Source organism: Rattus rattus, chromosome 10, assembly GCF_011064425.1.
Source record: "Rattus rattus isolate New Zealand chromosome 10, Rrattus_CSIRO_v1, whole genome shotgun sequence".
In the NCBI taxonomy this organism is placed as follows: Eukaryota; Metazoa; Chordata; class Mammalia; order Rodentia; family Muridae; genus Rattus; species Rattus rattus.
This window is the reverse complement of record NC_046163.1, coordinates 33514015-33524214: the sequence shown is the minus strand read 5'-3', so window position 1 is coordinate 33524214 and position 10200 is coordinate 33514015. Positions and strand designations below refer to the sequence as shown.

The 10200-nt window shown below is 44.2% G+C and overlaps 1 non-coding gene and 1 pseudogene across 1 annotated transcript; both read left to right on the top strand.

The window, feature by feature from the left end:
* Nucleotides 1-4603: 4603 nt before the first annotated feature.
* LOC116911632 lies at nucleotides 4604-6161 on the top strand (annotated as a pseudogene).
* A 1870-nt stretch (nucleotides 6162-8031) lies between these two features.
* Nucleotides 8032-8163, top strand: LOC116911828. The gene has a single exon (XR_004389364.1). It is a non-coding gene; the product is annotated as a small nucleolar RNA SNORA17 (small nucleolar RNA).
* Nucleotides 8164-10200: the final 2037 nt, after the last annotated feature.

Below are 10200 nucleotides of genomic sequence, written 5' to 3'. Positions count from 1 at the left end.
TTTATGTGTATGTGGTATGTGGTGTGTGTGGGTAGGTGGGTGGTATGCATATGTATATGTGTGTGGCGTGTATGTGTGGTGTGTGGTATGTGTGGTATATGTGCATGCTGTGCTATGCTGTGTGTATGCGTTATACATACATCAGGACACATGCATGGAGGTTGGCGGGCAACTTGCAGGAGTCAATTCTCTTTCCCCATTATGGAATCCAGGATCGAACTCAGCAAACTGACCCCAAAATACAGTTTCTATAGGATGTCTTATCATTTACAGTGCTGGCTACTTTTATATCATTTAGACATAAGCTATAAACATCTGAGAGGGGGGAACCTCAATTGAGAAAATGCCTCCATAAGGCTCAGCTATAGGCAGGCCTGTAGGATATTTTCTTGATTAGTGATTGGCCCATCCCATTGTGGGTGGTGCTATTCCTGGGCTGGTCATGGTTTCTATAAGTAAGTGGGCTGAGAAAGCCTTGAGGACCAAACCCGTAAACAGTGCTTCTCCAGGGCCTCTGCATCAGCTCCTGTCTCCAGGTTCCTGCCCTGTTTGTGTTCTTTCTCTGACTTCCTTTAGTAATGAACAGTGATGTGGAGGTGTGGCTCCTGATGCTGCTTTTGGTCATGGGGTTTCATCACAGTAATAGTGACTATAACTAAGACACTAAAACACCATTTTGAAGCCAAACAGCCTAAGCTGAGGTTTCTGTAGTTGGGACTCTTGCATTTGCTCTGGGACTTTCCACCATTCATCTCCTCTTATCACCTCTTCTCTTCCAGTGTCACCCTTCATCCCGCTATGGGTTTCTGCCCGAGTGTGCCCTGAATAACTCTGAACAGCAGAGTGAATTTAGGGAAATATGGGCGAATGTGGCCTTAGGACTCCGCTTGAACTGCACATGAGTGGGTAGCCATGTGTTCAAAAGCAAAGGCCCTGGACAGACCAGTCTTCCTCCATGATGTTTAATCTTGGTTGCCAACTTGACCACATCTAGAATCAACCAAACCCTAAGCATCCAGGTATGTCTGTGAGCGATTATTCTGACTGGATCATTTGAGGTAGAAGACCCACCCTAAACCTAGCCACACCTTCTGGTGGGAGTCTCTATGAAAGGACTCGGAAGAAGAAAGCTTCTGCATTCTTTCACCCGCACTCTTCTTGACAAGTTCATCTATCCTGTTGCTGAGGGATTCCTTTGCTGACTTTAGAGCCTCCCTCTTTGGGATTCCAATGTCTACTGAAGACCAGCTGAGACATCCAGCCTCACAGCCTGAACAACTATCAGATTAGTTTGGTAGAAGACAGCCATTCTTGGACTAGCTGGTCCACATCCTATAAGTCACTCTAATAAATCCCCTTTTAATGAATGTGGTTTCATTCTATCAAGTCTGTTCTTCTAGAGAACTCTGACTAAAACACCTCCCAGATGTGCCAGCTGCTGACTCACGCTCCCCGCTTAACCTACAGCAATCAGATGCGACAGGAAAGCTAAACATCATTACACAATCCCAGGGACCCACAGCACTGTATGGCACTATCTGTGGGGTGAGCAAATGAAAACACAGTTTTGAGGAAGACAGGAACTTTTCCCATTTTTTTTTTCATATTCCTTTCCAGAATAAAACTATGAAAACCAGCGTCCCATTTTGTATGTGAAAAACCAAGCACAGAGAAAGAAACTGAGGAAGCCGGTCTAAAATGACAAAACTCATAAAGGTAGGTGTCACAATTTGGACATTGGAAGCTTGGTACCCAACAGTACTGCCTTGTCATGAAGACTGGAAGTCACGGGTGGTTATCGAAAGAGCCGAGGAGCACCTGTCAGGTCTCAACTCACCGTTTAGGGGCCCAGCCATGTAGCTCCTGAGATAATACAGACATAATTTGTAGTAACTTTGTCTCCACAGTAGCATAGCTGCCAGTGCCTGTGTGTAAACTATTATCCTTCATATCTATATATGCTGTGTGTGTGCGTGCACACAAGTGTACGCACACAAATATATGCACATGCATAAGGTCTCTGGTGTTCACTCTGAAGCTGACAACTTCCAAAGACGTCACCACGTACCCTCTGTATCTTGCTCGCACACTGATCAATCAGCTGCTTTTTGTTCTTTACCAAGTGACCCACATACTGGAGATGCAAATAGTGCCAAAGCTCTGAAAGAGGAATGCTGGGTTGGTCTATTCATAATTTGACAGCAGCCTGAGAAGAAAAAAAAATCACTAATTATACATGGTGAATATATTTTGGCTTTAGAAAAATAACATTTCCCACAGAGAAAAAGAACAAAGCATACCATTCATTGGATGTGGAAGTTCAAAAGATCTTCATGACACGAGAAGTTACAGTCCCAAGACTGACAATACCTGTGTGACTACAGTGGGTGATTAACTCTGTGGGCCTCAGTTTCCTCATATGTGAAGCATCCATCATGGAGAAGTTTGTTCAGCAAAGGATCACAATGCAGTCAGTCTTAGCCTCTGCCTCACCTAGCTTTCTTCTAGCTCGTGCTAGGAAAACAAATGGACAAAGGAAGAGCTTTTCTCCTCCTTAGTCTTTTCCTCTCTGAAGACGACAATGGCTTTAGCATCTATCAGCAGGAGACAGAAATGAATGAGGTTGTAAGTCTGCCTGGGAAGAGACACAGAATGTCAACAAAGTCTCTGGCTTCAGAAAAGCATCTGAACACACTAGAAATGTCAAAGAAGGACTTAGGATGCAGCTTGGGCGGGGTGGGGGTGGGGGAGTAGAACAATTGCCTGGTATGCATGAGAACCTAGATTTGATCCCAATACCTACAAGAAATCAAAGTTGTCAAGGTGTGTAGTGTACACCTTTAATCTTAGCACTGGGGATGCAGAGATGGGCAGATTTCTGAGTTCAAGGTCAACCTGGTCTACATATCAGGTTTCAGGACAATCAGAGACACCTAGAGAGACCCTGTTTCAAAACAAAATAAAAACTTAAAGTTGAAATTATAGAATCTATTGAATCTAAGAAAACATACACCCAAATTCCTACCACTTGGGAATAGCCAGATTTGAAAAACATTAATGGCGGTGATAATGATGGTGGTGGTGGTGGTGGTGATGATGATGATAAATTATTTACATTTCATGAAAATAAAATATGTATTTCCTAGAAGCAGCATCAATAAGTAAATAAAAGGGTAAACAGATACTTGAAGAGAATAGTCTTTATTCACTTATTGGAAAAGAATTTGTGTCCACCTAACTGCCCAGCAATTTTACTCCTAATCTAAGAGGCTAATCCAAGAGGAATCAAAATATATGTCCACATAAAGACTTGAACATGAATTCAGTTTTACCATGACCATCCACAAACAACTCAAATTTACATCGGAATAGATAAATGAAACTGTTAGTAAGACACATGTATAAGCTCAGCATTTAAGAGGCTGAGACAGGAGGATAGATGTGAGTGAGTGTGGGATAGATATTAAGTTCCCCCAAAATACAAAATGAAAGGAGAAAAACCTATAAAGTGTAAAGAGACTAGAGAATATTATTCGTGTGAAAATGAGCAAACGGTGGGTATATACTGCAACGTGGATGGGGAAATACCACTTGGAAGACTACCTACTAGGTGATGTGTTCATATAAAATTCTCCAAAAAGAAAAAAAAATATGATTCTTATAATGACAGAAAGCAGTTAGGGAAGGATTACTTATAGTAATAAAGTACCAGGAAACTGTGAGGGGTGATAAAATGTGTGATATCTTGATCATGGTAGTAGTTTTTAAGCCCATTTATGTTCCAAAACTACTGTACCTCACTCAATATTTTATTTTATATTTGTTTACATTCAACCAAAGCTAATTAATTATTTTTCAGAGAAGTATGTCCCCTGCCCTCATGGAGGAAGCTAATATGCTTCCAGAATTTTTTCTTGACTCACAAGACTCACTCCAGTAACCATTAACTACCACTTCCTCTTACCTTCCTCTCACTTAAGATAGAGAACAGCCCCGTGAAATCTGCATCTGAAAGAGATATCTGTGTTCATTACAGCATCATTCACCATAACTGACATATGAAAGTGATGGAAGTGTCCACTAACAGATGAATGGGCAGGGCTAAAATGAGCTAAATTGTCACAGTGTAATACAGTTTGGCAGGCAAAGGAACAAGATTTTATAATTTGAGATGTTGCAAATGTTATTGTGCTAAGTGAAAGGAGCCAAGCCTGGAGACAATTATCCCATGACCTCACTAATTAACAAAATTAAAAATGCTGAGCTTTGAGCTTACAGAATTGAGGAATAGAGGGAAGGTTACAAGATATTAGGGAAGAAATGTTGGCTGAAGATCACAAAGTTTCAGATCAGCATAATGATTAAGTTCTAAAATATCTACTATGGAGCATGGCAAGTACTGGATGTGTGAGAACTAACTTGGTATTCTCTCCACAATGAAATCACAAGTGCATGTGTCATATAACTTGATTTAGTCAGATATATCTCACACTGCATATCATAAGCATATAAACCTTTGTCAAGGTAACACCGTGCGGTGTCCCTCCCTTTCCCAGTCCGCATGGTTCTGGACCAGAGCATCTTCCGCAGCCTGGCCTTCACCATGAGGGTCTTGGCCTTCATCGATATCAACAAGGAAGGCCTTGCTGTTCAACTTCACGCTTATCTGAAATCAAAAGGAGCTGAGATCTCAGAAGCGAACTCGGAAGGCGGACTTCATGTAGATTTAGCTCAGATTGGTGAAGCCCGTGATGTGTGTCTGAAGGAGGATGATAAAGACGTTGAAAGTGTAATGGACAGTGCAGTATGCCTCCTGTGGATCCTGGAACCAGACAAGCAAGAAGCATTGATTAAAAGTCTGTGTGGAAGGGAAGGTCAGGTTTGGGGAAGGCGAACGCCCATCTCTGAGACTGCGATTGCCCAGCTACCTTTTCCACGGGATGGACAAGAACAACTCCTGTAAAGTTACATGTGTACTGCAGCCTCATCAACTTGGCAGCATCATGTGGGGCCATCTAGTACATCCCAACAGAACTGCATCAAGTGGGAACGTGGGACCACTGAAAAGAAGCACACCCTCTTAAGACTACTCTACGGAGGCGCTCGTGTATTGTAAGAAAAATGGTGCTGCACCAAAGGTCATGGTGGAATTGCTTGGGAGTTACACAGAAGACGGTGCTTCCCAGGCTCAAGTTCATGCCCACAGGTGTATTGTGCAGGCATTGACGGATCCAAATGCCTTTCTTTTGGACCATCTTCTTACTCTAAAGCCAGTCAAATTTTTGGAAGGCGAGCTTATCCGTGATTCATTAGTCATTTTTGTGAGTGTTAAATTGGCAATGTGTGTCAAGTTCTATCAAAAAAACAAAGACTGCATAGATTCACTTGGCTTTTTTTTTTTTTTTTTTAACCTTTTCAGACATGACTGATTTATTTGACGAATTCAAATTTCACTTGTCAAAGTATATCGAGGGGCAGGGTTTGGGTTAATTATTTCATTAGAAGCAATCACATTTTTTTTTACAATTAATTGACATGCGGTAGTATCTAGAGGAAAGGCAAAACTCTAAAAAAACGACAGCAAAAAACGACGTCATGTGTGTGGGTGATAATTACAAATATCAGCAAAGGAAACAACTAGCTTATACTACTGAGGCGTGAAGCAAGCTGGTAGTGACCCCTTAGTTCAACTCAACCCACAGTCTGGACTGAATTGGTGCAAGACACTAGGTACTAGGGATATGGTGAAAACACACGCACAATCAGACATCCTCCATCTCCTTAGCAAGTACACTAATAGCATTTATAAAAGTGGCATCGTGAGGCATAAAGCACTCTTCTAAGGCCATGGATGAGCAAAATATGGCAAAATGAGACTCCTCACCTTTATGGGAATGGCAGCGGAAAACGAAGAGATTTCTTTTGATACAGTGCGGCAAGAGCTACAGATCGGAGCAGACGATGTTGAAGCATTTGTTATTGATGCTCTAAGAACTAAAATGGTCTCCTGCAAAATCGATCAGACCCAAAGAAAAGGAGTTGTCAGTCACAGCACACGTCGGGCATTTGGAAAACAGCAGTGGCAACAACCCTACGACACTCTTAATGCCTGGAAACAGAACTTGAACCAAGTGAAAAATAGCCCAAGTTCTAAGTCATAGTAAACCATTATCAATTAAAGAAAAAAATTTGACAATTGTTGCTTAATAAAGCTTGGGGGGGTTAACAACACATCAACAATCCTGTAGCTCTTTATGACCTTTAGCCAGGATTAAGTCCCTTGGAAACCATCATTCATGGGCTTCTGCCAACCTGGGCCATCTTTATTTGCGTGGCCATTCTCCACAATGTGAAGAAGCCAATGTTGCTCCCTTTTGGATAAATGACTGGGCCAACCGAAAGGGTGGAGCTCAAATACAATCATAGGCTCAGAAGGAATCTACAAACTGTCTCATTTGTTCTACTTTCTCTAAGCTCAATCCCGTTTCTGTCAATCACATCTAAGGAGTGTTATGTGCTGTGTCTTGAGCTGCTCACACAGCTAGGGCTCGTTTATCTAGCACTTCCTAGGTACCAGGACATAAATTAACTGTCACAGTGACCCTTTGGGAGGGTACAATTACCACCTCAGTCTCCATTCTGTGAGTGGCAAATTGAAGAGCAGGATGCTGAGGTGACTTTCTCATGGTCACGGAACCCAGGGTTGTAGGATTCAGAAGCCATCAAGCCTTTATCCTGTGACGCAGATCCCTGATTTTGGCAGGATGACAAAGAAGCTCAAGACGAGCTGTGCAGGGAGGCGGGACTCTAGCTCATTTGAACAGGCTTTGGGAAGACTTCTATACTCTTCTTTTTGAGCTATACCCTGTCAACCTAAAAGCATTTGGGTCTTTGTGATTAACATAATATTTCCAGACCAAAGGAGTCTCACTAAATCCCTGACTCTTGCTTTGTAGAGGGAACATGAATGGATGTTTGAAAAGTTCTGGGAGGAGGAAACAAGAATGCCCATTCCCTCATCTATTCTCGTTGTCCCTTAGTAATCATGTAAGCAGTCTAGAGCAGACAGTACACAAAGTATCACGCTGGGAAGGGATAGATCCTATTCTCAGTGTGGAGTTCTTACAGTTACCACCCACCTTCACGGAGGTCCTGGTTGTTGCCAAATTCCACTTCCTGGTGTGGACATTCATTACAGTCACCACTGGCCCTGTCCTTCCTGGTGTGGACATTCATTATGTCAGCAGTTAGTCCTGTCCCTGGGATGCTCCTGAGAGCTGCTTCCCTAATGGGTGGAGCATGGTTCTCTTGAGGTGGGGATCTGAACAATCATTCAGGAAAGAACCAGTCTCCCCTTTCCTGCTCTCCTCCACCCTCCTCTGTATGCTGTAAGGAAATGATGAAATAATGGGCCGGGTCTCACCCCAGGGACCCTTAGCAAATTGTTCCTCCACACCCCTCTTGCTTTCTAATGGGAAAAAACAGGCAGGGCGGACATCTTGGACAATTTGAAAACAGAATTGAGTTCAGTTCTATAAAACAGGCTCTACGTTTGTATTATAAACAGTGGTATTATGACACAGAGATTGGAGCCAAAGAAACATGAACTGCTTGTTCCTAAAAGTCTTGGAACGTGAGCTAACATGAACGCTTGAGTGGTTGGGCTTCCATAAGCTGAGGGGCTGCACCCTTGGAGAGGGAGAAGTCCAGGAAAGCTGAGCCTTGTCTTAGGTCTCACGCATAGTAGGCACGCTTCACATAGAGACTCACATCTGTCCTACTTGGTCACGTACGATAGTCACACAGTACCCCTGCATTCAGAATAGTGCTCGGTGTAGAGAAAGCATTCCAAATTATTATGAACGGAAGAATAAAACGACGCTGAGATCTTTGCATTGCAAGCGACTGTGTCTCGCTATCTAAATCTGGAGTCTGAAAAGGCCTTTTCACTGATTTTCCAGGAGGAATTATTTAACAATCCTTAATGCATAATTGAATAAATGAGAATTGGGTCTATTAAGAAACACGCAGGCTGCCCCTTAAAGTATTCCAAGTGTGGCCGCTGTGTCCCACATGCATCAGCAGGCAGCAGAGAGGAAAGAGGTCATGGCTATGCTCAGTGTTCTGACCAATGAATACATGAATGATTAGTAGCCTAACCCTCCTTGAAAAGGGGGAACCTGAGACACGCACCAGTCCATGCCAGGGGGCTCAGATAGGGAGCTAGCCTGAGACAACCAACAGTAGGGACAGCATTGCATAGGAATGCCGGAACAGGCGCACCATGCCCAGAATGACCCCAGACACTCAGAGATCCCAGAGACACTTATTGAAGCCAGTAAGTGGTGGAGAAATGGAAGAGAAAGAGAAGCAGAAGCATGTGGGCTCAATGAAGACAGGCAGAACTGGAGACCTGAGGGTAGTGAGGGATAGCCTGATGTGAGTAGCCAGTGATGTCACCTGGGACCACGGTAGGGTCCTGGCTGTGCTGCCCCTGGGGGCCATGTCTGGGTCTGTGGCCCTGAGCATCAGAGATCTGTTACCACCAAAGCTAGGCAGAAGTCCCTGATCTGGGCTACCACCTGGAAACATGTTGATGTCTGAGGCCTGTACAGAACTGACCCCACCCCTCATCTGGGAATCATGGGAGAACTTGCCTTGGGGGCTCAAGAGAAGGAGAGCTGACCTCTGCACCTTGCCAACTGCAGGACTAGGAGAGTGGCCTGCACATTTTCAGAGTTGCAAGTGAACCGGCCCCTGAGGATAACACCGTGGGAGACATGGCCCTACCCCTTGTTTCCCAAACAGTGATGTGGATAAGAGAGATGTATTCTTCTCCTCCCTTGCCCCTCACTGCCCCTCAGGACCTAGTTCTGGGGTCATGAGAACTGTCTCTGTCCCTCACCTGCTGTAGCACTCAGTGGAGCAGGCCCTGGATATAATGAGTTTTCAGTAATTTGACCCTGAGGACATGAATGTGGGAGCTGGCCCTGCCCCTTGTCTGCTACCTGGTGGCTCTGGTGAGGAAGAGATCCCCTCTTCTCCCTTCTGCCCTTGCCACAAATGGCCAGCAGGAGAGCTGACCCCAAGGTCATCAGAGCAGGAAAGCTGGCCCCACCCTTCACCTGCTGCAGCACTTGGGAGAGCACTCCTGTGCCTGACCTGGGCAGCATAGAGCTGACCCTAAACTGACTGTAGCTTCCATAAAGAGATTTTTTTTTCTCCCTTGGGAGGGGGAGGTTACAAGGGTGAAAGGTGTGTATGAGGGGAGAGGGAGATGAATGGGATTATGTGCATCATATGAAATTCACAAAGAAACAATAAAAAGTTTTTTAAAAAAACCACTCAAGCTTTGTCTGAAATCTAGCCCAATCAGAGGGCAGGTACTTGTCCCCAGAACAGTTAAACTATTTTTTGAGAAGGGCTTGTTAAAGCACATTCCAGCACAACACCGGTCCTCGCTGGCTTCGAAGCCGTCTTTGGTGTATACAACCGCACCATATTTTATTTTACTTCGCTCTGTTTTGCTTCATAGAAGCTGCGGCAACGTTGTGTGGTATGAGTTTACTGGCATAATTCTTCCAAAGGTGGGTCAGGTGATTGCATGCACGTTTGTGACATGAAGTATGCATTAGTTGTTTTCCTTGTGGCTGTGACGACATGCCTAACAGGAACAGCTCAAGAGAGGAGTAGTCTCAAGAGGAACGGCCATTGTGGTAGAAAGGTAGGGTGTGGGAGTGGCTCAGTTCACACCGGCAGAAAGAGGAGGTGGCTCACCAGGAAGCAAAGAGCTCGGTTGGAAGCGGAAGTAATTCTACCTGTGTCATCTCCAACCCCCAGGAATAGATTTGCTTCTGACGGTGAGGCCACAATCGTCAAAGATCCCATAGCCTCCTATGGATCCTAAGCACAGCACCAAATGTTGAAACACTAGAGCCTGTAGTGCACATTACAGATTCAAACCACAAGGTGATCTATATTAAGAGAGCTAAGACCTAAAATAAATCACTTATATAGAGTACTTTTGTAGACTTTTGTAGAAACAGCATAATGTAAGCAAAGCTGTGTTTATGCCCTAGGAACAAAAGTTATGTAACTCGCCTCATTGTCCCGAAGAACCACTGAACGGTAGTACCAAGCAGTGTGCCAGGAACGACCCATTCCAGTATCTACCTCAGAGACCCATGGGTCAGTTCCAGA